At 43.0% G+C, this 22,373-nt stretch overlaps 1 protein-coding gene across 4 annotated transcripts in view; it reads left to right on the top strand.

The window, feature by feature from the left end:
• Nucleotides 1-22,373, top strand: part of HIVEP2 (HIVEP zinc finger 2) — a 239,601-nt gene that overhangs the window by 180,207 nt on the left and 37,021 nt on the right. For all 4 annotated transcript variants that reach the window (XM_077289201.1, XM_077289200.1, XM_077289203.1 and 1 more), the window contains one exon: nt 7,552-7,597. The gene's annotated coding sequence lies outside the window, so the exon portion shown is untranslated. The remainder of the gene's footprint in view (nt 1-7,551; nt 7,598-22,373) is intronic.

The raw sequence follows: 22,373 nt of genomic DNA, 5'->3' as shown, positions 1-22,373 counted from the left end.
TTAAGTCACAAGTTCTCAATGCAAATCTAAGAGAGCCAGACTGAGGTTCTTATAGATTTCTATTGAGCTGTAACCTCTGGAGCGACATGGATAGAAGGGGAAGACATCGGCAGGAGAGCATTAGAGCAGGGTCAAGGATCTTAGATTACAAGCACCACTCCACCGATAAAATTCAAAAAAAGTGCTGAAGTGGTGCTTTAAAATTGTTCAGCCACACGAGCGTGGTTTTTATGTGTCAGAAAACCCCTTTATGTTGTAAAAGTTGTTGAATTGTAATATGTACTAAGTCACAGGGTGATGAGAAAATCCCCAAAATAATCACAAAAGTGGGCTGGCAAATTTACATCCAAACAAACCTGTCTCCAAGCAAACATAGGATGTGAAGCGTTATGTGTTTACAGGTAACACAGCAGACCCAGGGTTTGCATATCAGCATTTGCAGTGGTGTCATGTACTATTTCTCCCACTAAATGGGCCTGCTGCATCGTTTTACAACAGAAATTTGGCTCTTTAATGAATCTTTGAGTAGTTTTTCCTTCCACACAAAGTGGCTTATAGTTTGCTCTGTTTCTTGCCTTCATTATTCTTTCTTCCATTAATAAGGACAGTTATTTCAGTTAGGTTTTAATTCTTTCCTTTATCTTTTTCTAGTTTTCATTTATTTCATTTTTTCTTTTATCTCCTTTTTTTCTCCCTGTGTGTTTTCTTCCAATAATTCCAATGTGTTTTGGCTTCTAGTGTGTGACTGAAATGGTATATGGTATTCCTCTCTTCACGCACTTCCTGTGTCTGTATAAACAGCATCATTCAGAAATCTCCGGGTATATGAAGAATTGGTGTCTATTTTATCACGCTGCTTACATACATGCACTCAATCGGTGTCATTTCTTTGAAGACTTCTTTTCATGAGTTTTCCTGATACACCATGGCTTTCCCGTACACCCAAAAAAGGTCTATACTGTACACCCAAAAAGGGCCTATAAGTCTACTGTAACCAAACTATGACTCCCAGCTTTCCCGTTGCATGTACACTTTTTGAAATCCTTGTTTAAGTTCATCAATTGAACATTTTTTTACTTGCAGTCAAGTTTTGTGAATCCAGGATTGCTGGTATTGAACGAGGCAGGAGGGGAAACTTAAAAAAAAACATATGTCACCCTTCATTCATCCAAATTTGTATTCTTTAAGAAATATATAGAATCACAAACAAGAACTCTATAGTGTCCACTATAGCACCATAAAAAGCCCCGAAAATACCAATATGAAAAAAGTGCTGAACAAATGAGGCAGCAGCCACGGGTCAATGTGCTCTTCGTTTATATGCTCTGTCCGTTGGTGCCTGCCTGAACTTACAAGCTCTTTTGGTAATGTATGTTCATACATCATTATGTACACATAAGGCAATTGACTAGTTATTTAGTGATGAGCGAACATGCTTGGCCAACATCTTATCCGAGCATTCTCGGGTGTTATCTGAGCCCCTTGGAGTGCTAGTATGTTCGAATACTCGCAGCTGCATGATTTGTTGCTGTAGACAACCTCAACACGTTGGGATTCCCTAATAAACAGGCCATTCCTGCATGTGTTCCGGCTGTCTATGGCTGGTTTTACACTTGCCGTGTTTTTTCAACCCGTTTTTGTGGCCCCAATACATTTCTATGGAGCCGCAAAAACGGGCCGCAAAAATTCGTAGGTGCGCCGTATTTACGGCCATGAAAAAATATCAAGCTTGCTTGATATATTTCACACTTACGGATGCTTGTTTTTGCGGTGCACCGTGAATTCCGTTTTTGCGGATCGACGCCTTTTTTGGTCTCTACCTTTTCCCTACTATTCTAATCCAGAAAAACAGCGATCTGCAAGATTTTTGGGGTCCGTTTTTGCGGCAGACCGGGAAAATTACGGTGATATGGCCCTCAAAAAAGGCCCTCAAATCACGGTAAGGCTACTTTCACACTTGCGTCGTTTGGAATCCATCGCAATGCGTCGTTTTGGGGAAAAAAACGGACCCTGCAAATGTGCCCGCAGGATGCGTTTTTTCCCCATAGACTTCTATTGCCGACGGATCGCGATGTATGGCCATACGTCGCGTCCGTCGTGCACTGGATGCGTCGTGTTTTGGTGGACCGTCGGCACGAAAAACGTTCAATGTAACGTTTTTTCGTACGTCGTGTCCGCCATTTCCTACCGCGCATGCACGGCCGTAACTCCGCCCCCTCCTCCCCGGAACTTAGAATGGGCAGCGGATGCGTTGAAAAACTGCCTCTGCTGCCCACGTTGTGCCGAATTTGCACGTACGTACGTCGGGCCGACGCTTTGCGACGGCCCCGTACCGACGCAAGTGTGAAAGAAGCCTAAGTGTGAAATAAGCCTCGCAGACAAAAATCATGCAGCCGCAGTGACTCGAACATAATATGCGAGCACTCACAGATGCTCAGATAACACTCAAGCATGCTCGGATAAGACATTATCCAAGAACGTTTGCTCATCACTATTCATATTGTTTTATACCAATTACACTGTATATCCAAGTTTTACATTACCCTGGTGCATTTTACATAATGTAGGTGCACATTCACACTGGCCATTAACAGACAAAATCTTGGATAAAAACAATGAGCAAATACCATGCACTAAGCAGATAAATAAATAATGGCAGTACATGTAAATAACATAGGGTACTTAATTGACACTCTTTTTTATTAAAAAAGCGTAAAACTCATCCCACGGCGACAAGGTGTGCCCACTCCGGATGGTCCCCCTGTTTATCCCAAGGAGCCTCGTTTCTTGCACATCTCTATTCACCTTAGTTCCCCCATGTTGTTATGTAATAGAAGTTATGTAACAGAAGCCTCCAGGTATATATGATGTTAATTGATTGTGTTATATAATTTATTTGCAGAATTTAAATTTTAAGATATATTCGCTTTCTGTACCAAGTGTAAAGCAGCATCTCTGCCCTTAAAGTTGCTTTTATTATCAGATTTTCCAGATTTCGGTTAGGAAATGAAGTCATTTTTAAGCGTCTTATAATGGGTACAGCCTTGGACAACAGTGCAGTGACCAATAAAACTTATGTACTTTTCTTCCTCTTTGTCAGCCAATATAAATGTGGACACAAAGTACTTACAATAATATTTGGGTTTCATTAGTTTGCTCATTCATTTTAATACATTAACCTTATAAAATAAGGGGAGCTTATTTTCACAAATACACAAATATTCCAGAACGTTAATGTGTCTTAATGGCACATTGGTTATTCAAGTGGAAGGCATCCTAGCTGGTACTTAGCAATTTATACTGGAGGCTTAAGTCTGAGAGTATGTTACATTTCTATTATTTCTCTTTCTGTATATAGCAAAAATATATGTATTACCGTACTTATTTGCTCACCCACAATGACCTCTGTAGACTAGTGTCATGTCTTCATATTTCTCTAGACCAAGTGCTTTATTGATAGTTTGTAGCCATCTATTCCAAACCTGCACAAACGCCTCATCCTGCTGGTACCCCAATACTGAGCCGCTGCTGCTGTGTGTGTCCCTGTACTGATAGCACAACAATCCAGGGGCAACACCTGCAGTATACAATGTCATCAACTCATGAATGCCATAGTCAGAGTGCCGAGGAGACCATGCTGGGAAACATAAAGTTAATGGGCTTCATAGCCTAACAGTGGTCCGCTGGACAGAATAATAAATCACTGACACTTTAATGTAGACCCAGGGTAACTAAAAATCAGTTTCTGCCAATCATGGCTATATACTAGTACCTTGGGACATGATTGCAGGGAAATGCAGGCATGCTGGCAGGATGCAGGAGAACCTCGACACGCGTTTCACCGCTTTGGCTTCGTCAGGACTCTAATATAATGCAGCCCCGCATTGGCAGACTTTAATATAATACACCCCCAGGCCGACTCTAATATAATGCAGCCTCCCATAGGCAGACTTTAATATAATACACCCCCCAAGCAGACTCTGATATAATTCAGCCCCCCCATAGGCAGACTTTAATATAATACACCCCCAGGCAGACTCTGGTGTAATGCAGCCCCCCATAGGCAGATGCTACCTCTCTCATCAATGCGGTCAGCTGTATTGGCATCTAGCCAATACAGTTGAACCTGCGATGACGGGCGGGGGCCCACTGCTGGCATCGGGCCCCCCCGCCTGCTCAGGGGCCCCATATTGGCCGGGTGGCAGAGCAGAGAGATCGATTCTCCCTGCTCTGCCGCAGAATGTAACTGTATTGCGCGCTGTGGGGTGGGCCCCCTGAGAGTCCGGGGCCTGGGTGATGGTCCCCTCTGCCCCCCGGTACCTACGCTACTGCTTTGTACGATAGGATCATGGGTAAGAATCCTACCCGGGCAATATTTTCATACAAGTTATACAACTATAGCAATAGGGCAGGGGTCTTAAACTCGGTATGTATATGGGCCGCTCATAGAAAAAATATGAATTTGGAGGGCTGCATCCTTTGCAGGACGAGATGAGATTTTTTTTAATACTATATTATTTTTTCTATACACTTTTTGATCATTTTGGCTTATTTTTTATTAATGCTTTTTAAATGGCACACATTGTATGGGTTATGGTAGTTACATAGCTTTAGTCATTTTGGGTGCTGCAATAACAAACGTGCACTTTTTTGTTTATTTTAGTTTATACATAAAAAAACATTTTTAGTATAAAACATTTTTTCTCATTCTTTATTTTGATTTTATTTAAGTTTTTACAATTTGTATTTCCTTGTGTCCACTAATTGGCCACATACAGTAATTTTGTCTTACAAGTAGCACCATGTAATATTTCGGACCATCATCTTATAGTAATGTCCCCATCCTGGTCCCCATCTTGTAGTAATGTCCTCCATCATGGTCCTCATCTTGTAGTAATGTCCCCATCTTGTAGTAATGTCCACCATCCTGGTCCCCTTTTTGTAGTAATGTTCTGATTTTATAGTATTGTGCCCAACCTGGTCCTCATCTTGTAGCAATGTCCCCATCCTGATACGCATCTTGTAGTATTGTCCCCATATTAAAGTAATGTGCCTATCTAGGTTACCATCTTGTAATAATGTCTTCATCTTATAGCAATGTTCCCATCCTGGTCCTTATCTTGAAGTAATGTGTCCCTCCTGGTCGCCATCTTGTAGCAATGTCTTCATTTTGGTCCCCATCTTATAGTAATGTCCCCATCCTGGTCAGCATCTTAGGGTATGTGTCTACGTTCAGTATTACATCTGAATTAGCTGCGGAGTGAATGCTGCATACAGCTGCAGCGTTCAATCCGCAGCGTCCAGATGTTACAGTATAGTGGAGGGGATTTTATGAAATCCCGTTTCCACTATGCGTGCGGACACGCATCCAGCGGCCCTGCGTTTCCGGACATGCGGCGCGTCTTTTTAGACCGCAACATGTCTGTTTACCGCTGCCAGGTAAATCATAGGGCCCTATGTAGAGGGTGTGGAGAAAATCCGGATGTGTGCAATGAGCACATCCGGAATCACCGCACGTATAGAAGGGGGCGGCGCTTTGGGGTGATGGGGTTAAGGATTATTAGGGATTACTGAAAAGTTTCTCTCTATAATAGTTATATCTTTGTACAAGAAATCATTACCCAATGAATGGCCTCCTTGTAGGGTACGTCATCACGATGTGGGTTTCTGACCTCCAGATGCCCCAACAGACACTGCACTCAGATGAGAGACTGATAAATGTCCTTTAAACATAAGTTACTGGTTTTAGTACAGTTTAGCTCCTATTTCAAGATTTCTTCATCTTTTCCGCACTAGGCCTTCTAAATCAGGTTGTATATCTCTGTGAATATTTTACATCTAGAGGCGATAAGTATGCACCAACAGCTTTCTCCACAACTTCTTTGCTGAAAAAGGTGTTGATGTGGTTCTCAAGAAAGTTCAGCTCCTGAGTTACTACATTTTCCCAGTACATTACAGATCTTTTTCAATGATCTGTTTAACCCCTGTGACAACACGGAAGACTTCTGAATAATGCATCTGCAAATAATGAGTTTTATGTCAATATTTATACACATTAATTTTTGCTGTCTTTATTTTGGAATGCGAACGATAATTATCTAACTATATCATGTGATGGTTTTCCGAGTCCGCTGTATTGGTCACATTCTTAAAACTTTAGCTGCCTATAATGTAAATTTAGTCAGTAAAATACAAGGAAATTGCATAAATTGATGTCAATCTGATTACTCCTACTGCACATTCACTGTGGTCTCCCAACCTGGCATGTTTTAGGCTGTAGACTGGTTTTATGACAACCCATTTGCAGAATTTAATCTATTAATGGTCATGAAATCATGACAAGATCTCCAGTCACTTGCATAAAATTTTCAATTTTTGCAACATTTTAATAATCCTAAAATTGGTGACATATTAGTAAATCGGAGGTTAGAGCAGTACCCAAAGTTTAGTCATTCTTCTTGATTCCCTTTTCAAACATTTTGTATTTTTTTTAGGTCCGATTTTATTTTTTGGGCCAACTTATAACCATTTACCATTATGACCATTTACTGAGCGGATAATTCAAAACTGTCAACCACTATATCTGTACTTTCAGTTGTTACTGTTGGAAAGTATAAGGTATGACGAAACTAAACAGTGAATTTGAATTTTAATATATGGCCGACGGAAATGTCGAAATCCTATCTACTTCTTTTTATTACCATTGTATATTGTATAATAATGTATGATAATTTTTTTTTTTTTATAGAAAAAAAGGAAAAACAGTTTACTCCTCAATGTAACTCGATCTGCACAGAAGGCCGCGATCCACGTCACCGAACGGCGTTAGTTAGATACAGGGAAGGAAAAAGTTGATCCAGCTTCTGATCCACAGTTCAAGGAGACGTGGTAAAATCATGAAGTCTTTATTCCAGAAGAGTTAAAAATCTGTAGAAAAATACAAAATACAGGAAACAAACATCTATGATAGGGTAGACACAGAAAATTGAGAATACAATACGCGTTTCGAACACAAGTGCGTTCTTAGACGGTTTATACCGAGTCTAAGAACGCACTTGCTTTCGAAACACGTATGGTGTAATGACTTCATGGAATAAAGACTTCAGGATTTTATCACTTCTCCTTGATCTGTGGATCATCAACTAATTCCTTCCCTATATGATCATTTTTTCACACCATTCTTACAATTTCTAGATGAAGAACAATGTTATCTAACCGTCTCAGTTTATTGTCTAACCAGTGTTACATTATGAGGTGGAGTATACAAGCCTCCTCACTGTATTAAATGGCTGCATTGATAGAAAGGTGCAGAGAACGCCAGGTGAGGAGCAGTCTTGTCGAGAGCAAAAAGCTTTCACTGCTCATTTCCTGTTCTTGTTATTCTTGGCAGCTGGGCGCATGATTTTCATTATGCAAACATGAGGTCTGCCCAAAAACTTACGTGTGAGGGAATTCAAAAGTTTAGTATATTGTCCCATCCCTTTATGATCTCGAGGCTTCTTTCCTGTGTCAAGTGCTAAACTTCTGACCACTTTTTCTTTTCTTCTACAGGCAAGATCACAGGCAGCCATGTGTGTGATATTTCTGAAAAGAACAGGTACATACAAAAAACCTTCTTTTTCTTGTTCTTGATGACTGCAGATATAATGTAGAATCTATTCCATTTCACACAGGATGTAATAGTGAAACTGCACTACGTGTAAGGTTTGTGCTGTGTATTTTTCATTGCCTGCCTGCTCTGAAGTTTATGTCACGGTTCATATCTTGGGTGCATACGGTACTTTAATATTTAGTGGATGAATGGAGTTAAATAGCTTGAAAAATGTTACTATAGTGGTATAAAAGTACCAGAACATTTGCTGATTGGGTAAAGGTTTGAAATGTGGGCTTGCTGTAAAGTAACAAAGTATGATATACCGTAAGCTGAGTTGATACTGGATAACAGGGTACATATTTTTTTAAAGATCACATACTTTGCTGAAATTTACCTGATCACTTTACAAACTTGTCAGGATCCCGTCAGCATCTGCATGGGAGGTTGACCATTTGATGTGCATTGGCTCCTTCTGACTCTCCCCTGATGATGTTGGAGGAGATAAGGATTAGGCAGTTGGAATTCCGTTGCCCGATCCCTTTGTTCTGCCGCAAGACACTATGCTGCTAAATGATTCTGGCAGTGGCTTTCTTCGCTCCCCCAGACTGACTTTAGATCTACTTAATAAACTTAAATATGTACCATAAAATGAGATTAAATATATTTAGTTTAATTATCTCTTTAAAATTAATATTAACTTTCTTACCAAAGCCTTTCAATGCAGCATTGTAGCATTTTAGGTATAGCACTATTACAACATACATGGTATTCGGATTTTTATACTCAAATTTCATACTATAGTAGATTTACTAATACCATCTATAAGCTTAAAGGGAACCTGTCACCCCAAAAATCGAAGATGAGCTGCGGCCACCGGCATCAGGGGCTTATCTACAGCATTCTGTAATGCTGTAGATAGCCCCCAATGTATCCTGAAAGATGAGAAAAAGATGTTAGATTATACTCACCCAGGGGCGGTCCCACTGCAGTCCGGTTCGATGGGTGTCGCGGCCCGGTGCCTCCTACCTTCTTAAGATGACGTCCTCTTCTTGTCTTCATGCCACAGTTCTGGCGCAGGTGTACTTTGTCTGCCCTGTTGAGGGCAGAGCAAAGTACTGCAGTGTGCAGACGCCGGGAAAGGTCAGAGAGGCCCAGCGCCTGCACACTGCAGTACTTTGCTCTGCCCTCAACAGGGCAGACAAAATACACCTGCGCCGGAGCTGCGGCGTGAAGACAAGAAGAGTACGTCATCGTAAGAAGATAGGAGGCCCCGGACCGGACCGCGATGTCCATCGGACCTGGACCGCAGCGGGACCGCCCCTGGGTGAGTATAATATAACCTGTTTTTCTTATCTTTCAGGTTATATCGGGGACTTATCTACAGCATTACAGAATGCTGTAGATAAGTCCCTGATGTCGGTGACCGCAGCTCATCTTCGATTTTTGAGGTGACCGCTTCCCTTTAAATGTAGACGAGGCAGTCAGAAGAGGCCCCAAATCATAACAGTGGCTTAAAGGGAACCTGTCAGCAGGATTGTGCTCAGTAAACTACAGACAGTGTCAGGTTGGTGCCATTATACTGATTAAAATAATACCTGGGTTGATGAAATGCATCTTGTGGTTGTTGTTTAATCTGTATTTGTAGTTTTCAGTTAATGAGTTTCTCATGCTGTGGGGGAGAGTCTTTATGTGGTGCTCTGCTTACATATTCATCTGTATGGCTTATGACCTGCCCCCTATTTTACATACTGAATATACTTTTGTTTGAAAAAAAAAAAAACATTCATCATGCAGGCGGCGGCACCTGCGTTGTAACATGATACGATATATGCTTTTTCAGTTAGCGGTGGCAGGTGGTGGTAAGGGCTTTGATGCATGGTTTGAAGGACAGGGTGGAATCAAGGGTTACCCTCAAGCAGCAGACTTGTAATGAAGAGAAAAGTGTGATGCCATTTATTGTGATCAAAAGATTGGTTAGGAGGGTTGAGTGACATGGAGGAAAGATGATGAGTTTAAGGAAACGTGATGAGAAGGAGATTATGACTGATAGACACTATGGGATTTGGACAGCAGAGAGGTGACGTAATGTTTGAGACTGTGGTCCCAGCTCTCTTCAGGTCATTGACCTTGTCCTCCTGTGTAGTTCTGGGCTGATGTCTGACCTTTTTCAGAATCATAATTACCCCATAAGGCGAGAACTTGCATGGAGCCCCAGACCGAGGAAGATTGACAGTCATCTTGTGTTTCTACCATCTTCTAATAATTGTGGCAACAGCTTCTCACCAAGCTGCTTGACTATTCTCTTGTAGCCTATCCCAGTCTTGTGCTGGTTTACCATTTTGTCCTTGGTGGTCTTTGACTACTCTTTAGCCTTGGACATGGTGGGGAGGTTGGAGCGTGATTAAAGTGTGGACAGGTGTCTTTTATACAGGTAACAAGTTCAAACAGGTGCAATTAATACAGGTAATGAGTGCAGAGTAGGAGGGCTTCTAACAGGAAAACTAGCAGGTCTGTGAGAGACAGAATTCATGCTGGTTGGTGGGTGATCAAATAAGTATTTCATGCAATAAAATGCTATTTCATTTTTAAAAAAAGATACAATATAATTTTCTGTTTTTTAGCTTTAGATTCTGTCTCTCAGTTGAAGTGTAACTATGATAAAAATTTCAGACCTCTCCATTCTTTGTAGGTGCCAAAACTTGCAAAATCGGCAGTGTATCAACTAGTTATTTTCCCCACTGTAGGTGGTACTGGAAGCTATGGGACTTTATGAGTTGTCCCAGGCAAAAGGTATGGGAATCTATACTATAGATGAAGAAGAGTAGGGGTCCCAGGACACAGCCTTGAAGGGCACCAGCAGAGAAGGGACAGGATAAGTAGTTAGAATGGGAATGGGAGACTTAATATGTGTGGTTATTGAGGTATGAGGATATCCAGGAGAGGGCAAGTATATCTCTGGCACAGGGGAATGGCGCCTATAAGATGCACCTAATTCATTAAGTGGCTTATTCCACTCAATGAATTAGGCACATCTTACTCCTCCACGTCATTTCATTAAAATTGGCATTTATAACAGTGGTCTTAATGAATCGACTCCTTTGCTTTTATGAACTTGACTCACATTTTTTGTGTTATTTTTTATTTTGTTCTCTATATGTATGTATGTAATACATGTTATACAGCTCTGGCAAAATTTAAGAGATCACCAATTCAAAACCCTGTAATGGGCAGCCCAATCTCCAGACCTGAACCCCATTGAAAACCTCTGGAATGTAATCAAGAGGATGATGGATAGTCACAAGCCATCAAGCTATGGGTATGTTTCCACGTTCAGGAAACACTGCGTGTTTGACGCTGCGTAGAGCCACCGCGTCAAACACGCAGCCTCCAGATGTTACAGCATAGTGGAGGGGATTTCATGAAATCCTGTCTCCACTATGCGGTAAAACACGGAGGCGGCAGACCGGCGTAAACAGACATGCGGCGCGTCTTATCAGAACGCAGCATGTTTGTTTATAAAGCGGCGACGCTCCGTTGCCGCGCCGTATATTTACCATAGACTATAATTAGATGCGATAAAATCGCATCTAATGATTAGTCACATGCGTAGAAACTGAGTACAAGCAGCTTACTACGCATGTCCATGCCGGCTCACCTGTCCCACCGCCGGAAGTCCCTCGTCCACTGCAGTTCTCGTGATAAGTTATGTTAGCGCGAGAAATGCCGTGCACGTGACCGGGACTTATCTCCGGTCACTAGTCTGGTTCTCGCAAACAGCTGATCAGCTGATTGTGAGAACGCTGCAGTGTAGGTGATCGCTGGAGAGTTATCTCCGGCGATCATCTACCGGCTCTGCTACATCTAGATGTCAGGCATCCAGATGTAGCAGAGCTGAACTCGTCTACACTGTGTGCACATACAACACACAACAAACACCATACGACATGCGACGACATGCGGCATACAACATGCAACATGGGACGACATGCAACATGCGACGACATGCGACATACAACATGCGACATGTAACATGCAACATGCGACATGCAACAACATGTGACATGCGACATGCAGCGACATGCGACAACATGCGGCAACATGCGACATGCACCATACGACATGCACCGTACAACATGCAACATACACCATACAACTCATACATACAGTACATACATACAGACATACATACAGACATACTGTACATTAAACATAGAGTACATACATACAGACATACTGTACATTAAACATAGAGTACATACTCACCATCACTTGTCACTTTGATCCCCGAAGCCAGTGTCTCCTGTAAAAAATATTAAAATAATAAACAAACACTATACTCCCTGATCCGCAGAAATCCAATTAAAACGAGTGTCCCTCGACGATCTCCCGTGGAGAGCAGCAGCATCAGCTGGTGCGACCGCTATCCAGGGGCCCCAGGAATACAATGATGGAGGGTATCCTCCCACAATGTATGCCTCACAATGTATTCCTACGCCCCTGTGATAAAATAGTTCCTAGTCTCACTTTTGGCATTGCTGTGTGAGAAAGTTTCCACGCAGCAATTGCCATAAAGTGAGACCAGTGAACTACAGTAACCTCTCAGTGATGCACTGCAGGAGCCATTGTCTCCTGTCAGTGTATCACTGGAGGTCCTATAGAGCAGTGACATCACCCGATGTCACTGTTCTATAGGAGAGATCGTCATGGGACACTCGTTATTAATTGGACTGCGTCGGACAGGGAGTATACGTTTTATTATTTTACGTCTTTTGCAGGCGATCGAGTATGGTAAGTATTGTGAAATTAAGAATAATAAAATACTTTTTTCTAGCTGTGTCTATTTCTTTTTTAACTCTTTCACTACTCTAGGATTAATAATGGATAGGCGTCTTATTGACGCCTCTCCATTATTAACCCGGCTTAATGTCACCTTACAATAGCAAGGTGACATTAACCCCTTATTACCCCATATCCCACCGCTACACGGGAGTGGGAAGAGAGGGGCTAAGTGCCGGAATTGGCACATCTTACAGATGCGCCATTTCTGGGTGGCTGTGGGTTGGTATTTGTAGCCGGGGGGGTCCAATATCCATGGCCCCTCTCTAGGCTATGAATATCAGCCCGCAGCTGTCTGCGTAGCCTTTCTGGCTACAAATTATAGGAGGACCACACGTCAATTTTTTTGGGGGGTCCCCCTATTTTAATAGCCAGTAAAGGCTACGCAGACAGCTGCAAGCTGATATTCATAGCCTGGGGGGGGGGGGGGGGCATGGGTATTACCCCCTTCCCAGGCTACAAATATTGGCCCCCTGCCTTTGGCTTTGCCCCTCTGGCACAGAAAATTGTGCGGGAACCCACACCATTTTTTTTCCCGTTTTTTTTTTTTAAATTAAACGTTCATTTATAAACATCGGCCTTGCTATTATATATCTACTAGATGGTGGCCCGATTCTAACGCGTCGGGTATTCTAGAATATGTATGTAGTTTATTTACGAAGTGGTGTTTAAATCCCGCTGCAATATCGCTGATTGGTCACGGCCGGCGGGACGCGAGCAATCAGCGAAACGTGGTTTAAATCCTGCACCAATTCACGGCCTTACTGCACCCGTCGCTGATTAGTCGCGCCAGCCGCCCGCGACCAATCAGCGATGCGGGATTTCCGATACAGACAAACAGACCCTTTAGACGATTATATATATACTAGATGGTGGCTCGATTCTAACGCATTGGGTATTCTAGAATATGGTTGTATGTATTTACGTCGCGCTGTGAGTGGGGGTTAAATTCCGCGCCAATATCACTGATTGGTCGCGGCCGGCCACGTAGTATATAGCACAGCCACGTAGTATATAGCACAGCCATGTATATAGCACAGCGACGTAGTATATAACACAGCCCACGTAGTATATAGCACAGCCCACGCAGTAGATAGCACAGCCACGTAGTATATAGCAGCCACGTAGTATATAACACAGCCACGTAGTATATAGCACAGCGATGTAGTATATAACACAGCCCACGTAGTATATAGCACAGCCAACACAGTAGATATAGCAGCCACGTAGTATATTGCCCAGACACGTAGTATATAGCACAGACATGTAGTATATTGCCCAGCCACGTAGTATATAACACTGCCCATGCAGTATATAACACAGGCCACGTAGTATAGAGCACAGCGATGTAGTATATTGCCCAGCCACGTAATATATACCACAGCCACGTAGTATATAGCACAGTGCACATAGTATATAGCACAGAGATGTAGTATATAACACAGCCCACGCAGTATCTAACACAGCCCACGTAATATATAGCAATGTGGACACCATATCCCTGTTAAAAAAAAAGAATTAAAATAAAAAATAGTTCTATACTCACCCTCCGTCGGCCCCCAGATCCAGGCGAGGCGTTTACCGATGCTCCGGTCCCAAGAGTGCATTGCAGTCTCACGAGATGATGACGTAGCTATCACTACGTCATCATCTCGTGAGACCGCAATGCATGGACCGGTCACCGGAGCGTCGCGAGGAGCGAGAAAGGCCGGTTCTGGATCCAGGGGCCGACGGAGGGTGAGTATATAATGTTTTTGGTTTTTTTTAATATTATTTTTAACATTAGATCTTTTTACTATTGATGCTGCATAGGCAGCATCAATAGTAAAAAAGTTGGTCACACAGGGTTAATAGCAGCGTTAACGGAGTGCGTTACACCGCGGCATAGCGCGGTCCGTTAACGCTGCCATTAACCCTGTGTGAGCGCTGACTGGAGGGGGCACTGACTGCAGGGGAGTAGGGAGCGGCCATTTCACCGCCAGACTGCCCATCGCTGATTGGTTGTGGCCGTTTTGCAGCGACCAATCAACGACTTGGGATTTCCTTGACAGACAGACAGACAGAAAAAAGATACATAGATATACTAAACATCGGGCTTGGTATTATCTATCTATTATCTATCTATCATCTATCTATTATCTATCTATTGATATATCTATCTAGCTATCTATAGATATATCTATCGATAGATATATTTATAGATAGATCTATCGTATTTATCTATCGTATCTATTATCTATCTATTATCTATCATCTATCATCTATCTATCTGTTATCTATCATCTGTCTGTGTGTGTAAACATTATTCTTCAATGGAGTATGTAAATGAAGAGGTTATACAAGAAATGACATCACCCTTTTTTTTTGTATATCTTTATTGAGCTTACAAAAACACACACAAATCCGCATGAAAAAACGCGTCAAAAAATGCATGAAAAACGCCGGTGACCTGCCAGTGACCTCAGGTGCAGATTTGGTTAGGATTTTACCTGCATAAAATCCTGACCAAATCCTGATGCAATCCTGAACGTGGACACATACCCTAAGGGTATGTGTCCACGTTCAGGAAACGCTGAGTTTTTGACACAGCGTTGAGCAGCATGCATAAAAAACGCAGCGTCCAGATGTTACAGCATAGTGGAGGGGATTTCATGAAATCCTGTCTCCACTATGCAGTAAAAGACGCATGCGGCAGACCCGAGAAAACTCACATGCGGCGCATCTTTTAAGAACGCAGCATGTCCTTTGCAGAAAAAACTCAAGGACAACGCAGGTGACCTGCCAGTGACCTCAGGTGCAGATTTGGTCAGGATTTTACCTGCATAAAATCCTGACCAAATCCTGAAGCAATCCTGAACGTGGACACATACCCTAAGGGTATGTGTCCACGTTCAGGATTGCATCAGGATTTGGTCAGGATTTTTCATCAGTATTTGTAAGCCAAAAGGAGTGGGTGATAAATGCAAAAGTGGAGCATATGTTTCTATTATACTTTTCCTCTAATTGTTCCAGTCCTGGTTTTGGCTTACAAATACTGATGAAAAATCCTGACCAAATCCTGATGCAATCCTGAACGTGGACACATACCCTTAGGGTATGTTTCCACGTTCAGGAAACGCTGCTTGTTTGACGCTGCGCAGAGCTGCAGCGTCAAACAAGCAGCGTCCAGATGTTCCAGCATAGTGGAGGGGATTTGATGAAATCCCGTCTCCACTATGCGTGGAAACCCGCACGCGGTGGCCCTGCGACTACGGACATGCTGCGCATCTTTTCAGATCGCAGCATGCCCGTACACCTTGCGGGGACGCAGCGTCCCCGCAAGGCATATCACAGGGCCCTATGGGAGAGAGCGATCATCCCGGATGTGAAGAGTTAACACATCCGGCATGATCGCGTCCCAGAAAGGGGGCGGGGCTTAGCGCCGAGCGGCTTTGCCGCTGCGGCGATACCGCCGGCCATCCTGACAGTGGAAACATACCCATAGGGTGAGTTTCCACGGTCAGTAAACGCTGCGTGTTTGACGCTGCGCAGAGCTGCAGCGTCAAACACGCAGCGTCCAGATGTTCCAGCATAGTGGAGGGGATTTTTGGAAATCCCGTGTCCACTATGCGTGGAAACACGCATCCGTCTTCCCTGCGACTCCGGACATGCTGCGCGTCTTTTCAGATCGCAGCATGTCCGTACACCTTGCGGGGACGCAGCGTCCCCGCAAGGCATATCACAGGGCGCTATGGGAGAGAGCGATGATCCCGGATGTGAAGAGTTAACACATCCGGCATCATCGCGTCCCAGAAAGGGGGCGGGACTTAGCGCCGAGCGGCTTCGCCGGCCATCCTGACCATGGACACATACCCTTAGGGTATGTGTCCACGTTCAGGCTTGCTTCAGGCTTTGGTCAGGATTTTATGCAAGTAAAATCCTGACCAAAACTGCACCTGAGGTCACTGGCAGGTCACCTGCGGTGTGCCTGCGTGTTTTGCTCATTGTAGCAACATGCTGCGTTTTGAAAAAACGCACCACGCATGCGTTTTCGCAGCAAAAACGCATGCGTTTTTTTAACGCATAGTGGAGTCGGGATTTCATGAAATCCCCTCCACTATGCTGGAACATCTGGACGCTGCGTGTTTGACGCTGCGGCCCCATGCAGCGTCAAACACGCAGCGTTTCCTGAACGTGGACACATACCCTTAGAAGAATTGCTTACATTTTAGTGCCAGAAGCAGTGTGAAAGACTGGTGGAAAGCATGCCAAGACGCAAGAAAGCGGTGATTAAAAATCATGGTTATTCCACAAAATATTGATTTCTGAACTAGTTAAAACATTAGTGTAAGGGTATGTGTCCACGTTCAGGAAACGCTGCGTTTTTGACGCAGCGCTGAGCCGCAGTGTCAAAAACACAGCGTCCAGATGTTACAGCATAGTGGAGGGGATTTAATGAAATCCCGTCTCCACTGTGCATTAAAAAACGCATGCGTTTTTCCCGCAAAAACGCACATGCGTTGCGTTTTTTCAGTACGCAGCATGTTGCTACAATGAGCAAAACACGCAGGAACACCGCAGGTGACCTGCCAGTGACCTCAGGTGCAGTTTTGGTCAGGATTTTACCTGCATAAAATCCTGACCAAATCCTGATGCAATCCTGAACGTGGACACATACCCTTATTGTAAGGCTAAGTTCACACAAGCATATAAAAAAATCATCCAATCTTTATCCATAGAACATAGACAATTATCTATCTGTATTGTTGTTATCCATAAGTAATCTCTATGGCATCCGTACCGGATGCGGTTTTATACATCATCAGTTATTAAAATTTATAAGACCAAACACTGTTTTCTATCTTAAAAATCAGTTTGTTTTTTTTGCGCATATATAGAATTGAACCCCTGAGGCTCATCCACAATATTGAAGAGTATAGAGCATGTAAATGGATAAAAAATATTTTGTGTTCACTAATGTTTCTTTTCTTTAAAAATTTACAGTACAGTATATGCTTCCAATTTCTGTATTCAATACATTACAGAAGATTAAACTGAGACTATATTATCAACCAGCGCTAAAAAGTTTGATTTGCTTTCTACATAAACAAAGAATAATGAGACAGGGTTATCCTGGAAAAATTGTAGCAAGCTCCAGGATACACACTGTAAGGCCGGGGTCACACTTGCGAGTGCAATGTGAGAAACTCACTCGAGTCTCTCGCATCAATACCCGGCACTGCCTTCTGGACCGGAGTGTGCGGCTACATAAAAATACATGCAGCCATACGCTCCGGTCCCGAGTGCCGGCGGCAGTGCCGGGTATTGATGCGAGAGACTCGTGCGAGTTTCTCACAAGTGTGACCCCGGCCTAATAGTATTAGTAGCCACTATGTGTGAGTTAAAAAAATATTGGCCCACGACTGATTGGCAATTGGGCCCTTTTAGCAGCTATGGGTATGGACATCTTAAGTATTTGCAGCAGACATTTCTGCACCAAAAATTTGTCTCTTGGCAAGAAAAACATGCCTGTTTTTGCCATATTTTAAAATACTGTTTTGATGCAATTATTCGTAATTTGAATTTGTGAAAAATGCTGAAAGAATTGACATGCAGCAGATTTGAAACTGCTTCAAAAACTCAACAAAAACACTAGGGAGAAAACTCTGCAAAATTGTGTAAACAATCCTTACATGCAAATGTGGGTATGTTTGGTAATATTATAGTAACAGTCTAGACTCTAGATCAGGGCTGTCAAACTCAAATACACAGAGAGACAAAATTAAAAGCTTGAACAAAGTCACGGGCCAACCTTGATATTGGATGCAATATGCTAATGACACTTTGCTCAAAGTCTGCTGCGAGCGTGAGCTGAGTGTCAGTGCACTGTGCATGAGAGAGTCGCAGTTCAGGTGTGCATATCTTCCATTTGCTGGCATCTGCGGGAATCGCACTGCACTGCCCCATGAACAAAGTACATTTTAATTGTTAGATATTGGAATAAACTATTGGAATAACATAATGTTATTTAAGAGCAGTAAAAAGCATATTGCCCTATGACCTAATTTAAATAATAATAGCAAAGGATACAAAACCTTGAATAATACAGATAATAAAGTATGATGCCAACAAAATGCCCCCCCCAACACAGTGAATTCCTCCACAGTACCCTCTGCACACACAGTATAATGACCCTACTATACCCTCCTCCCTCAATCCCCCCTGACAAAGAATGGTGATCTTATCACAGTATGATTCTCCAACTGTAATCCCCACACAGGCCTTCATACAGTATAATGGCCACAAAAAGTGTGCCATACAGTATAATGGGCCCCACATAGTCCTTCATACAGTGTAATGGGGCCCTGCATTGCCTTCTACATAGTATATTGGCTCCACATAGTGCTCCATAAAATATAATGGCCACAAGAAGTGCCCCATACAGTATAATGGCCCCACATAGTGCTCCATACAGTATAATGGCCCCACATAGTGCTCCATACAGTATAATGCCCCCACATAGTGCTCCATACAGTATAATGTCCCCACATAGTCCTCCATACAGTATAATGGCCCCACATAGTGCTCCATACAATATAATTGCCCCAAATAGTGCTCCATACAGTATAATGTCCCCACATAGTACTCCATACAGTATAATGGCCCCACATAGTGCTCCATGGAGTATAATGTCCTTACATAGTTAAGCATACAGTACAATATACCATATATAGGGCTCCATACAGTGTAATGAGCCCCACATAGTGCTCCATACAGCATAATGCGCCACATAGTGCTCCATGCAGTATATTGGACCCACATAGTGCTCCATACAGCACAATAGCCCCACATAGTGCTCCATACAATATAATGGGCCCCACATTAAACAAAATAAATATTCACCTCTGCCCATTCCCCCGCTGTTCCGGTCTCTTCATACAGTGGACACATTGTAATGACATCAGATGCAGAATGGGAAAGAAGGGAGAGGGACTATCAACTGACACTGCTTCCTCCATCATTGCATTCAACTGTGTCAACATCTAGGATGATATAGGTGAAAGTGTGATGCTGGGCGGGAGACCTGCCCGGCGTCGTGGGCCAAATATGCTCAGGGGACCTGCCCGGTCATCGCAGGTCAATTATACCCGGGTGACCAGTCCAGCGTCGCAGGCCAAATATAGTCACTCTGTTGGCTAGAGTTTCACATATATGCTGTAGACAGAGTATAATAAGTAGTGTTGAGCATTCCGATGCTGCAAGTATCGGGTATCGGCCGATACTTGCTGTATCGGAATTCCGATACCGGGATTCCGATACTCTTGTGGTATCGGGTATCGGGTATCGGAACAACATTAATGTTAAAATGTGTAAAATAGCGAATTAAAATAAAAAATATCGCTATACTCACCTGTCCGACGCAGCCGGGACCTCAGCGCAGGAACCGGCAGCGTTGTTTGTTTAAAATTCCCGCTTTTACATGGTTACGCGAAGTCCCGGCTTGTGATTGGTCAGGGCGGCCATGTTGCCGGGCCGCGGACCAATCACAGCAAGCCGTGACGAAAATACGTCACGGCTTGCTGTGATTGGTCCGCGTCCCGGCAACATGGCCGCCATTAACCAATCACAAGCCGTGACGTCACGGGAGGCTGGAAACGCGCTCATTTTAAAAAGGGCGCGTGTCCAGCCTCCCGTGACGTCACGGCTTGTGATTGGTTGCGTCGCGGTCAACCAATCACAAGCCGGGAGGCTGGACACGCGCCCATTTCAAAATGAGCGCGTCCAGCCTCCCGGCTTGTGATTGGTTGATCGCGGCGCAACCAATCACAAGCCGTGACGTCACGGGAGGCTGGACACGCGCCCATTTTAAAATGAGCGCGTGTCCAGCCTCCCGTGACGTCCCGGCTTGTGATTGGTCAGGGCGGCCATATTGCCGGGACGCGGACCAATCACAGCAAGCCGTGACGTAATTTCGTCACGGCTTGCTGTGATTGGTCCGCGTCCCGGCAACATGGCCGACCTGACCAATCACAAGCCGGGAATTCACGTAACCAAGTAATAGCGCGATTTTTAAACAAACAACGCTGCCGGTTCCCTCGCTGAAGTCACGGCTGCGTCGGACAGGTGAGTATAGCGATATTTTTTATTTTAATTCTTTCTTTTACACATTTATATGGTTCCCAGGGCCTGAAGGAGAGTTTCCTCTCCTTCAGACCCTGGGAACCATCAGGGATACCGTCCGATACTTGAGTCCCATTGACTTGTATTGGTATCGGGTATCGGTATCGGATTGGATTCCGATACTGTGACGGTATCGGCCGATACTTTCCGATACCGATACTTTCAAGTATCGGACGGTATCGCTCAACACTAATAATAAGCATTGATTCTTAATGCTAAGAAATAGAAAGGGCAAGACATCAATGTAGACTTGATTATGCAGGTAGTATTAATTTTCATTTATATAACACCATCCCCTTTCTTAGCATTTTATTATCATAATATTAAGGTAATGCAGATCCATACAAAGGGCACATTACAAAAGATATGTTGGGGAATATTTATAAATCTTGTTTAATTCATAAAATATGCTTATAAGGTTATGCTGTTTGATAAATGTGGTACATAATTAAACTGTCAAGTCTAAGTTGTCTCTACTTATTAGTTGCCTTTGTGCTAGAAATTTGTGTCAAATATTTGGGTACAAAGTGTTGCCTGATAGACCACACCACTTTCCCAAAATACCACACAACTCAGGAAAAAAGTGTAGGTGCAAGATTTCTGGTACATGTAGCTTGATAAATATGCCACATTATGTAAAAGCCTTGCCCCGATGAGGTTGCAATCTACAGAGAATATCTTTAGGAGGACGGGGCAAAAGGAAGCTTCTGTAGATATGTCAGATGGAGGCCCTGTTGGAATACCAGTTGGAGACTCTTTTTTAGATTATGTTTGTCAGGAGAGGTACATGTTGATTGACCTGGATAGTGTTGGATGGAGAAAGTGAGGGAATTTCCAGAAAGAGTGTTGTATGTGCAAGTGTAAGAAGGTGACTACAGTAGGACAGCAGAGATTGTCATCTGCAGAACAGAGGTTGCATGTAGTGTGGCTTACATTATGTGCAGTAATGTATTATGGAGCAGAATTGGATGGGAATTTGTAAAATTTACGTGAACATTTTCAATTTGATTCTTTGTGCAAAGACTAATAAGAGGGGATGATTTGGCAGGAAAGAAATAAGAGAACAGTAGTAAGTGTGGTAAGATGAGTATGTGAGAAGGTATTGCACTGGTCTAGTCAGGATTATAAGTATCTGTGATCTTATATTGGTAGACTCCTATGTAAGATAAGGCTGGGCGTGGGAAATGTTCTTATGTTGGTGATGGCAAGAGGTACTAAGAATGTGAAAGTGACAATCAAATAAGAATAAAATGATTCCAGCAGGAAACAAACTTCAAGATAGGGACATTGGTGTGGTTTTAAAGGACAAGGATATTTTGGGTGTGAAAATAGATTTTAATGGGTGAAAAATGATAAGCTCTGTGCTGTTCATGTATTGTTTCAGATGGCTTGTATGAAATGAGTAATGAAATTGCTAATAGGCAGAGACACCAGCATCTAGATTAGAAGTAGAAACATATCTTGGGGTGTCATCGTCATATAGTTGGTATTGAAAATCATAAATTGCCGATTTGGTTAAATCAATATGTTTGGATGGTGAAAAGAAAAGGACTAAGTACTGAGCTTATTAGACCTGTCAGAAAGATAGTAAAAGATCTAAGAGATAGCTAACTTTTGTTCTCTGAGTTAGTGCCATCGCCTCCGTCTTTGCTGAACTTAGAAACAAAGATATATCCTGGAATTATCTAGCTAAATAGTTACTGTAAAGTTCTGGTTGGCAGATAATGATGTCAGTGTAGTCATTTTCTTACTCTATTTTATCTCTTATTCTTCAGAGAAAAGT

The sequence above is a fragment of the Ranitomeya variabilis genome, chromosome 2 (genome assembly GCF_051348905.1).
Source record: "Ranitomeya variabilis isolate aRanVar5 chromosome 2, aRanVar5.hap1, whole genome shotgun sequence".
NCBI classification, from domain to species: Eukaryota; Metazoa; Chordata; class Amphibia; order Anura; family Dendrobatidae; genus Ranitomeya; species Ranitomeya variabilis.
The sequence above is the reverse complement of the archived record's forward strand: the minus strand, read 5'-3'. Positions and strand labels throughout refer to the sequence as shown.